Here is an 8,502-nt window from a genome sequence, read left to right as displayed (position 1 = left end):
CAATTGCATTACCTTCAATAGTGAGCTGGGGGAATGTTCCTATGCTCCCCTCAATTTCATGAAAACAAAGGAAATTGAAGTTCTTTCAAGCTGCAGTAATTCCAAATCACGAAAAAAGATTCGACTAGAAAAGAAAGAACTTTAAAGGAATTGAAGTAAAAAAGAAAATCAACTTACTATCTATAAAAGAAAAAAAAAAGAAATCTGTAATAGCTTTAACAAAAATAGTTGAATATGATCCAGTTGAGCTAACAAAGATTCATAACTCATATCCAGTTCAAAATTACTAGATATTTGGGTATTAATGTTTTATAATGAAAAATGTGATGAATGAATCAACTTGCCAGAAAAGTTAGCAATCCACATATCTTCAAACTTTGCATGAAGAAAAATAATTCTAAATCAAATCCAGTTATATGCAGGATCTGAAGATCAGCCTATTTAAGGGTGCGTTATTGGCAACTGACGGTATAAAATTATAAAAGTACAATGAACTAAAAAGTCGATTGAAGGGTAACAAATTTGTCAAGGGTTTCACGGCAAGACACTGTTTCTGGATGCTCCCAGCCATAAATAACTTCCTTGATGCTGACAAAGCCTCTCTCCAATGTCATATACGTCACCTCTTAGCATAATCTTTGCCCTTGTTTCTAAAAGAGCGCTCTCAAGTGTGCGAATTTTCGGTAAAGTAGTGGGTTAGATTGTAAAGTTGATATAGAACTTGAACTCCTTAAACATGATGAATTACTGTGGTTATTATTGGCTTCATCCAGGAAAAAATTTTCTAGTTCCTCAAATTTTTCTGTAGCAAGACGAAGAAGCTCTAGAACAGCATTGCAACGGAAATATGTAATAAAACTATGCATTGCAAGAGGGAGGACAAACGGCTCAACGAATGATCAAAGATCATCAATTGAGATGTTGATGATTTCATGATCAATATCAAATTTGAAGAGTAAGAAACACACAACCCATATACGCTCCGAGTATTGTGGGATGAACGCTTGAAACTTTATTGCTCGCACAACTGAATAAGCAATTCCACTATTGCCTTTTTGTAGGCATGCAACTTAAGAATATCATGGAAAGAAATGTGATCTATTTTAGTAGTAGACTTAGCAATTCGCAATCTCAAGAGCATAGCCAAAACCTCAACCTTTGAAATTTTTCCACATGGTGTTTCTATACACATGCACATAGACATACATTGAGACTTCAACCAAAACCGAGAATTGTGATGCTCTTTTGCAGCCAAAGTTAAAATTGGTACATGTATCGGTGAAGGGGCAAATAAGCCACTAGCTTGAACTATCCGCAATGCTAACTTACTTGGTTCTTGATTGCATAATGACAAGCAAAATTCCAATAACTGTCCGAGGAAAGGATTACGCTTCAATATAAGATCTTCCTCTTTATTCCATGTCACTTCTTTGTACGACATACTATTAATTGCATCAACGAGTTTTGATGGTTTCATTGCAAACTCAGAAAGTACAGCTCCTACAAGTTCTAGACCAAAAGAAAGTCTCCCTACTTTCTCCTCGAGAATCCTCAGTGCATCAACATCTTTTATGCCAAGATCAATAGTGCTTCTATTCATTAAAATCATTGCCTCTGTGCTAGACAAGTACAAAAACCTCATGGGTTCAATCCCCATGATTTTAGGCGAACAGGTGGAGATTAAAACATGGGTTGCCCCTCCAAAACAAGGGAAGAACTCATTTATAGTCCTTCCATACCACCAATCCTTCTCCCTCTCTAAGTTATCAATCACTAGTAGGTACGGGATGTCCCGTGAAAATTCCTTCCTTACCCTTGTAATTGCCTCATCTTCCATGTCTTCTAAGCTTTGTGGCCCTTTCTTGTCGGAAGAAAGCTTGTTCACCGTATCTGTGTCGATTCCTAGGAGAGGAAGTAGCTTCATATAATTATGACGAAGATACCTTATCCGTAAACCCTAGGGTCAGCGCCGGTCAACGCGTGACCCTAGGTCAACGCCAAGCAACGCGTTGCAATCAAAGTCAACGTTCGACGATTCGAAACCCTAGGGTGGACGCCGGTCAACGCGTGACCCCAGGTCAACGCCAAGCAACACGTTGCGACAAAAGTCAACGTTCGACGACTCAAACCCTAAGGGTCAACGCCGGTCAACGCGTAACCCTAGGTCTTCTAAGCTTTGTGGCCCTTTCTTGTCGGAAGAAAGCTTGTTCACCGTATCTGTGTCGATTCCTAGGAGCGAAAATAGCTTCATATAATTATGACAAAGATACCTTAATTCTCCACCGACCCATAAGATCATCTTGTACCTCTGAGAAAAGCTATATGCATTTTCTAGTAAAAGCTCCGTCTTTCCAATGCCAGTCACCGGAGACACATGCTATCCCCTTTACATATTCTAAATTTACTTTTCTTAGTTCGCTTTGTGCTTTGATCTCCTCCACATACTCTTTCTCCACATATGGCTCTTTGCCCTTTCTCCTCCTCTCCTTGGATTCTTTCACAACTCTTTCTCTAATCACCACCTTAGCCATTCTTTGTCTTCTTTGATTTCTACTCTCCTCACCTTCTCCTTCAACATCTCCAAACAATAGCAACTCGAGCTCAAGAAGCTCTTTGCTTCTACCAACAAAACTAGAATTTCGAGGGAAAGGAAACTTCTTAGCCGCCATATTCCTCCAAATCTTCACCCTCTCCACTACTCTCCTCCTCCCCAACCCTGATCTAAAAATAACCACAGCCTCCGATACACAATCCCTCAAATTACTAGCATTAGCCTCCAACTTTAAATTCAGCCGTGAAATCCCATTTACAGCCTCCCTCCATTCAACTTCAAAATCACCACATACTCCCATAACCTACCCTCATATCTCTCCCACACATCCCCTCTCTTTTCAATGATATCTCTAGGAATGCACTCAACTTGAGCAAGCCCAAAGAATATTGGCACCAACTTCTTCTCCAAAAAGAATCGAATCTCCTCCAAACTATAAGGACACGAGAATGATTTTTTATTGACCACCACCACCCCAAATGAAGCCGCATCCATCGCTGACCTCGCAACACCATGATCATAAGCACTCCTACACCGACTTCGATCAATCATAAAGCAAGAAATGCCTTGCATCTCAAGCTCTGATTGAAGCCACCTAATGAACCGAACCATCGTAGGCCGTTTACTACATGGAGAAATCCTAATATACACATCACAGTTTCTCATCCTAGGAGACAAATGTGGTATCGTCAGAAGTATAGTCATCTGTGAAATTTTGATGAGAATGGACAGTGACTTTAAGGTGTTCAACGGAATGCCCTAATGGAGGAATCGTCAAAAGGAGGTTCGGAGGGTCGGCACATGGGGAAATGAGCATATGGGTATTGCCCAGTTAGGATTGGTTATCGGATAGGGTGAAGGATTGGGTAGCAGAGTGGAAGCTCATTTTTTCAAACTGCACAGAAATAAAAAGTGAAAAACGTAGATTAGATTTCAATTATTAATAGCATATACTCACAATTTGATCGGTATGATTGGAAAAAAATAAAAAACAGTTAGGATATGAGATCCTCTAAATTCTGTGAATTCCCTAACACCCAAATCTGCTTATAGTCAACACCGGTTCATCAATTTAACCAAAAAATTATGAAGAATGATTGAAGAGAAGATTGAAACAAACTTCTTATTTCTTTGGATATTGAAGTCTCCCTTCGCAATTACTATTATTATTATTGTATAATTGTTATTATTATATTTGTATTATTTCTCTAAATTGAGCCAGGCTGCTTTAAATTGATTGATGACCCATACCTCAAACATCTTAATCACTTGCAAAAATAGTGAAAGAGAGGGGGGGGATATTTACTTTTTATAAATCAAGAAGCGGCAGAAATACAAGATGAAGCTTATAATTTGATGAAAGAGAAATTATATTAGAGGAGATCGTGTAAATAAGTGTGTTCTAGTGGCCCAAAATCTCTCTTTTGTTGACAAATTTACGTCATTTTTTTGTGTGTTCTAGTGGCCCAAAATCTCTCTTTTGTTGACAAATTTACGTCATTTTTTTATTATAAAATCTCCTTCAAGATTGAAACTTTATGAGAGCAATTAATTCAGACGATGTTTGTGTCGCACTGATTTCTGAGCTCAACAGTAAGTTTTGAATAATCCTGAAAACCTTCGATATGTTCTTTATTTAGGGGAAATTGTGAATCAAAACTAACCTAAAAATAACAAAATCAAACTGATTACGGAAATTAGAGAGAGACTCGTACCTTTCAATGTGAGAGTAAAGCACCGGAAGCGATCAAGTTTTAGGGGTTTAGGGCTTTAGTCGGCAGTGAGTATTTATTGATTAAGTTCTTAGGACTAGGGCTTTTCACGATCAGATCTTTCTTTGAAAATTTACAGATTACTCCCTCACTTTTTTTGTTTTACCTTGTATGAATGGGCCCATTAGTAAGCCTCGCTATGGATGGCAGCCCACTATTAATTGGGTTGTCTTAGGCGTAGTCTAACTTAAAAGGCCAAACTTAAAAAAGGCTCTATAAAATTGTTTCAGTAATTGCCCTCTCCTCCGCTAGGCTGGTAATTGCTCTATAGAGTCCTCTCAAATTCTATTGGTCGCTTAAAGTTTTAACAATTTTGAAAGTAATACATCAACTCTAAATTGCTATTAGGTCTTCCAAGTGTTATATCTATCTGTAGTTGCTCTTGATTGGAGAAAATATTTTGAAAAAACTTATAGAATTAGATACCCTGGCAGCAATATCAAGGATTTAATGATCTAATCTTGAAACAACTTGTAAAAGTTGGTGGATCTTATGCCAAGTTCAATGATTTGAGGGAACATTTCAAAATATTAAACATTTAAGGGACTAATATTGAAAAAACAAAAAAAAAGCGAACAGAACAAAATAAATTAGTTGTAAATATTAACGATAGCGGTGAACTTTTCTCTTCTATTTTTAAGCCCCCCCCCCCCCCCCCCCCCACCCACCCCCCCCCCCCCCCCCCCCCCCCTCCCTAACACCCACAGAAAACACCTTTTAAAATTAGGGTCATTCTAATTAGAACCAACAATTTATTGTCAACTAGTATAGTACACTCTTTATGGAAGGGGCATTATATACATGTTTTACTTTATATTTTTAAATGTTTTTGTTGGCTGCAAAATATTAAATGACTCATATAGCAATATAAATTATGAACAATTATAATTTTATTTAAATGAATAATTGTACAATAAAACTGTGTATAAATAACTGCATGATTACTTATTATAGTTTGAATAATTATTATAATTAATGTATTTAATAATTATAATATATTAAATAGTTGGTATAATTATAATACTATTAGTAACTATATTTGCATTTAATAGTTAGTTTATTACACTGTTAGTAAATAATTTACTTAATTCTATAATTATTAAATTATAAATTAATTAAATTATAATGTAGTTTATTAATTTAAAAATCTATTAAAATTATTATAATATCAATTCTATTACAATTACAATAAATACAAATGGTTTTTCATACTATTATCACATTTTTAAAAGGCTAATAAGATGTAAGGTAACAAGTTGTCCTCAATAAGAGATGAAACCTAAAGATATAAGGCATAAGCCTAATGAATTTTTATTATTTTTAATTTTTCTAGAATTTTTAAAATATGAAGATAAATTAGGGATAAATTTCAAATTTTCTAATAAATAACATAATTAAATAATAAAATAATAGTGCGACCAAAGGTTTTGAAAAGTGATGAAATGTATAATTAATAAGAGGTTATATAATTAGTGAATGATTGGTTATAACTAATGATATATTTGAGAATTATCAAACATAAAAGTGCCAAAATGGAAATCAAAAGTTTTAGCAATGCAATCCTCTTTTATATGTAGTATAGATTTATACGTAAACTATCTTTAAATGATTTTTCGTTGCAATCAACCACATGGGCCAACTTTTGACTTAGATTTTTTTTTTTGGGTATTTGACCTAGTCTAACCTATATTAACGATCGTCTCTATAATATACTTGGAATTGGATAGTTAACCATTACAAGAAAACCGAAAAAACTCAATTTGAAAAGTGAATCTAGATGGCTATAATTGCAACAAAAAATCACTTAAAAGGTACTTTATGTATTATGTATAAATTGACAATAAAATGTGATTTCTATAGTATTATTATATTTTAAAGGTGATTTCGTAGGGGGAAAAAACCTTACTTAATTGTTCTTTAATCCTTGTTTTTATCTCCTGCTTTGTGATACTTCTTTTCCTTTTCCTTTTCTTGACGTATATTCTATTTGTTTTCTCTTATTAAAAAAATTTCCATTTTCGTAATCCCAAAAAAAAAGAAGAGAAAAACAAATTAACTCTCTACTGTTGTTCATCAAATATTATGGGTTAAATTTGGTTCACAATTGGAACTTCAATTACAAGTTACACATGCCAGGAGCTTCACCCCGACATTCTAACATCTGAAGAATGTCAACAAACTTCTATCTCACTTCATAACTTGCAGGCCGAGATAAATTATTTCTATATTTTAACTCTTTCTTTCTTTCTTTCTTTCTTTTTTTCTTTTAAAGCTAAGTTCCTTCGAATTCTACCTTGAGCTTTCGTGAGCCGCATACTGGTACCTTGGGCAGGAGACATGAGCCTAGTCAATTCTCAACCGGTCAAATTGACCTGCAAACAGACAAAGGCCTAGTTTATCTACACACTTGACTGAAGATTACAAAAAAAAAAAAAAAAGAAAACTAGCTAACTTCTCAAACTTACACTGTCTCCTCTCATGTGCCTTTGGCTTGATTGGCGTAATGATACTTACAACTTTCCTAATGATAAGACAAAAACTCAGAGCTTCTACTTCCAAAAGTTTCTTACAATTCAAAGGGAAGAACATGCGACAACAGAAGAAACAGAGAAAACATCTACATCACCCCCCAAAGCAAGGGGTTTTACAGGGTACTATGCAGAGAAATTCTGCCTGCAAGTTAGACAAAAAATAAAAATCAATAAATAATAATAATCGTCTAATCGTTCTCTACACGCTCCAAAACCTATATATAAATACGTTTTATGAAAGCGAACGGACTAAATTCTGTCGCTCTACCATCAGGCAGTGTTGGTTATGCTGGCCTACTTTGTCTCCAGGCTTGTTCAGTAGCTCCGAAACAACAGTGAGCTCAGCTGCTCATGATATATAATTTATGTTCATTTAAATAAAAAAAAAATAGAAACCAAGCATGCCCTTTCATTCTACTCTAATATATTTATGTTGAATGCTACCCGCTCTGCGATCGTATGTATTTTCCATGAGTTAATCGCATTACATTAGTTTGTACATGGGCAGCGGTTGGGACCGACCGATGAAGACATTGTGCCTGCGTTAAGGTCAACAACTAGGTTTTCAATGGAGACATCTGAACACACTAGACTCTGTAGTTTTAGAATGCATCAAGGCTTGGAGCTAAGACTTCCCTGTAGTGAAAAAACTCAGGTTCATGAGAAGAAAGAAATTTCCTAATTACATGCTCAATTTATCTGTTGGTTTTATTGATATTTAAGATTGACATGAATACAGTTGGTGGTTGTTCTCATCTATTGTATAATGTTTTGATGAACAAGGTAGTTGTTAGCTCAACACTTACTCTTCCTTAAAAGAAGTTCTCATTTTAACCGTGTTGTTTGCCTGCGTTACTCATTTACCAACAGACAACACAACGGCTATTCAATAAATGTTAAGACTATAAAATCATAACCCTCAACCCTCGCTGTAACTTTAGAGCTTCGGTGCGCTGATTGGGACATGAATTTTAAAAAGATCTTTTAAAAATTTTTTGATACAGCTATATAAGTATAGGTTTCGTGGCTCTTAACCTACGGGGGCAATGTTAGTGTATAAACTTATGACCCTCGTTTAGCAGGGACTTTTGACAATAAGATAAAAGAAACAAATGGATAACCAGTGATTTTTCTTGTGCCCCAATTTTTTGGCATATATATATCCTTTAAAATTGCAAATCTTGTATAGTTCATAGTTCACTCAGTGCATGAGTAGATTAGTTGGTCAATGAAGGTAGCTAACCGGATCAAGAAACTATACGTTACTCAAAAAAATTTAGAAAGGGCTTATATTTGTTGGTGAAAAGGAGGACAAAAACTATTGGGCGTGGAATAAAAGATCTCATAAATAGAGGGTTGAATACCGAAGATGACTTATAAAATTTGAGAGTATAATCTTTCTTTTTGAACTAGCTTTTTTTATATCGGTGACCTTTAGTCTCTATAGTTGTGTGGTAATGCATATCATTAGGCAATTAAATAGAATAAAAATCGACATACTTTTCTGACTCCCAACTCATCAAGCACTTCATTTTTGCTTTATTATGCAGGCATGAAATATTCTTGCATTGACTGGCTTTTGGTAAGATCTTTCTATTTTTTCCCTTCCTTTTTTTACAGAATGATAATAAGTGGTGATGCCAGCTTG

At 35.1% G+C, this 8,502-nt stretch overlaps 1 protein-coding gene across 2 annotated transcripts in view; it reads right to left on the bottom strand.

The window, feature by feature from the left end:
• Nucleotides 1-4,371, bottom strand: part of LOC109850317 (peptidyl-prolyl cis-trans isomerase CYP19-3-like) — a 5,834-nt gene extending 1,463 nt beyond the window's left edge. The window contains exons 1-2 of one of the 2 annotated variants that reach the window (XM_020420305.1): nucleotides 4,267-4,346; nucleotides 13-90 (exon numbers count right to left, since the gene is read on the bottom strand). The gene's annotated coding sequence lies outside the window, so the exon portion shown is untranslated. Of the gene's footprint in view, nucleotides 1-12; nucleotides 91-4,266 lie in introns of both variants that reach the window. The other variant, XM_020420324.1, reaches the window with a different exon arrangement.

The sequence above is a fragment of the Asparagus officinalis genome, chromosome 1, assembly GCF_001876935.1.
Source record: "Asparagus officinalis chromosome 1, Aspof.V1, whole genome shotgun sequence".
Taxonomy (NCBI): domain Eukaryota; kingdom Viridiplantae; phylum Streptophyta; class Magnoliopsida; order Asparagales; family Asparagaceae; genus Asparagus; species Asparagus officinalis.
Note: the sequence above shows the minus strand (reverse complement) of the source record. Positions and strands in the feature narration are given on the sequence as shown.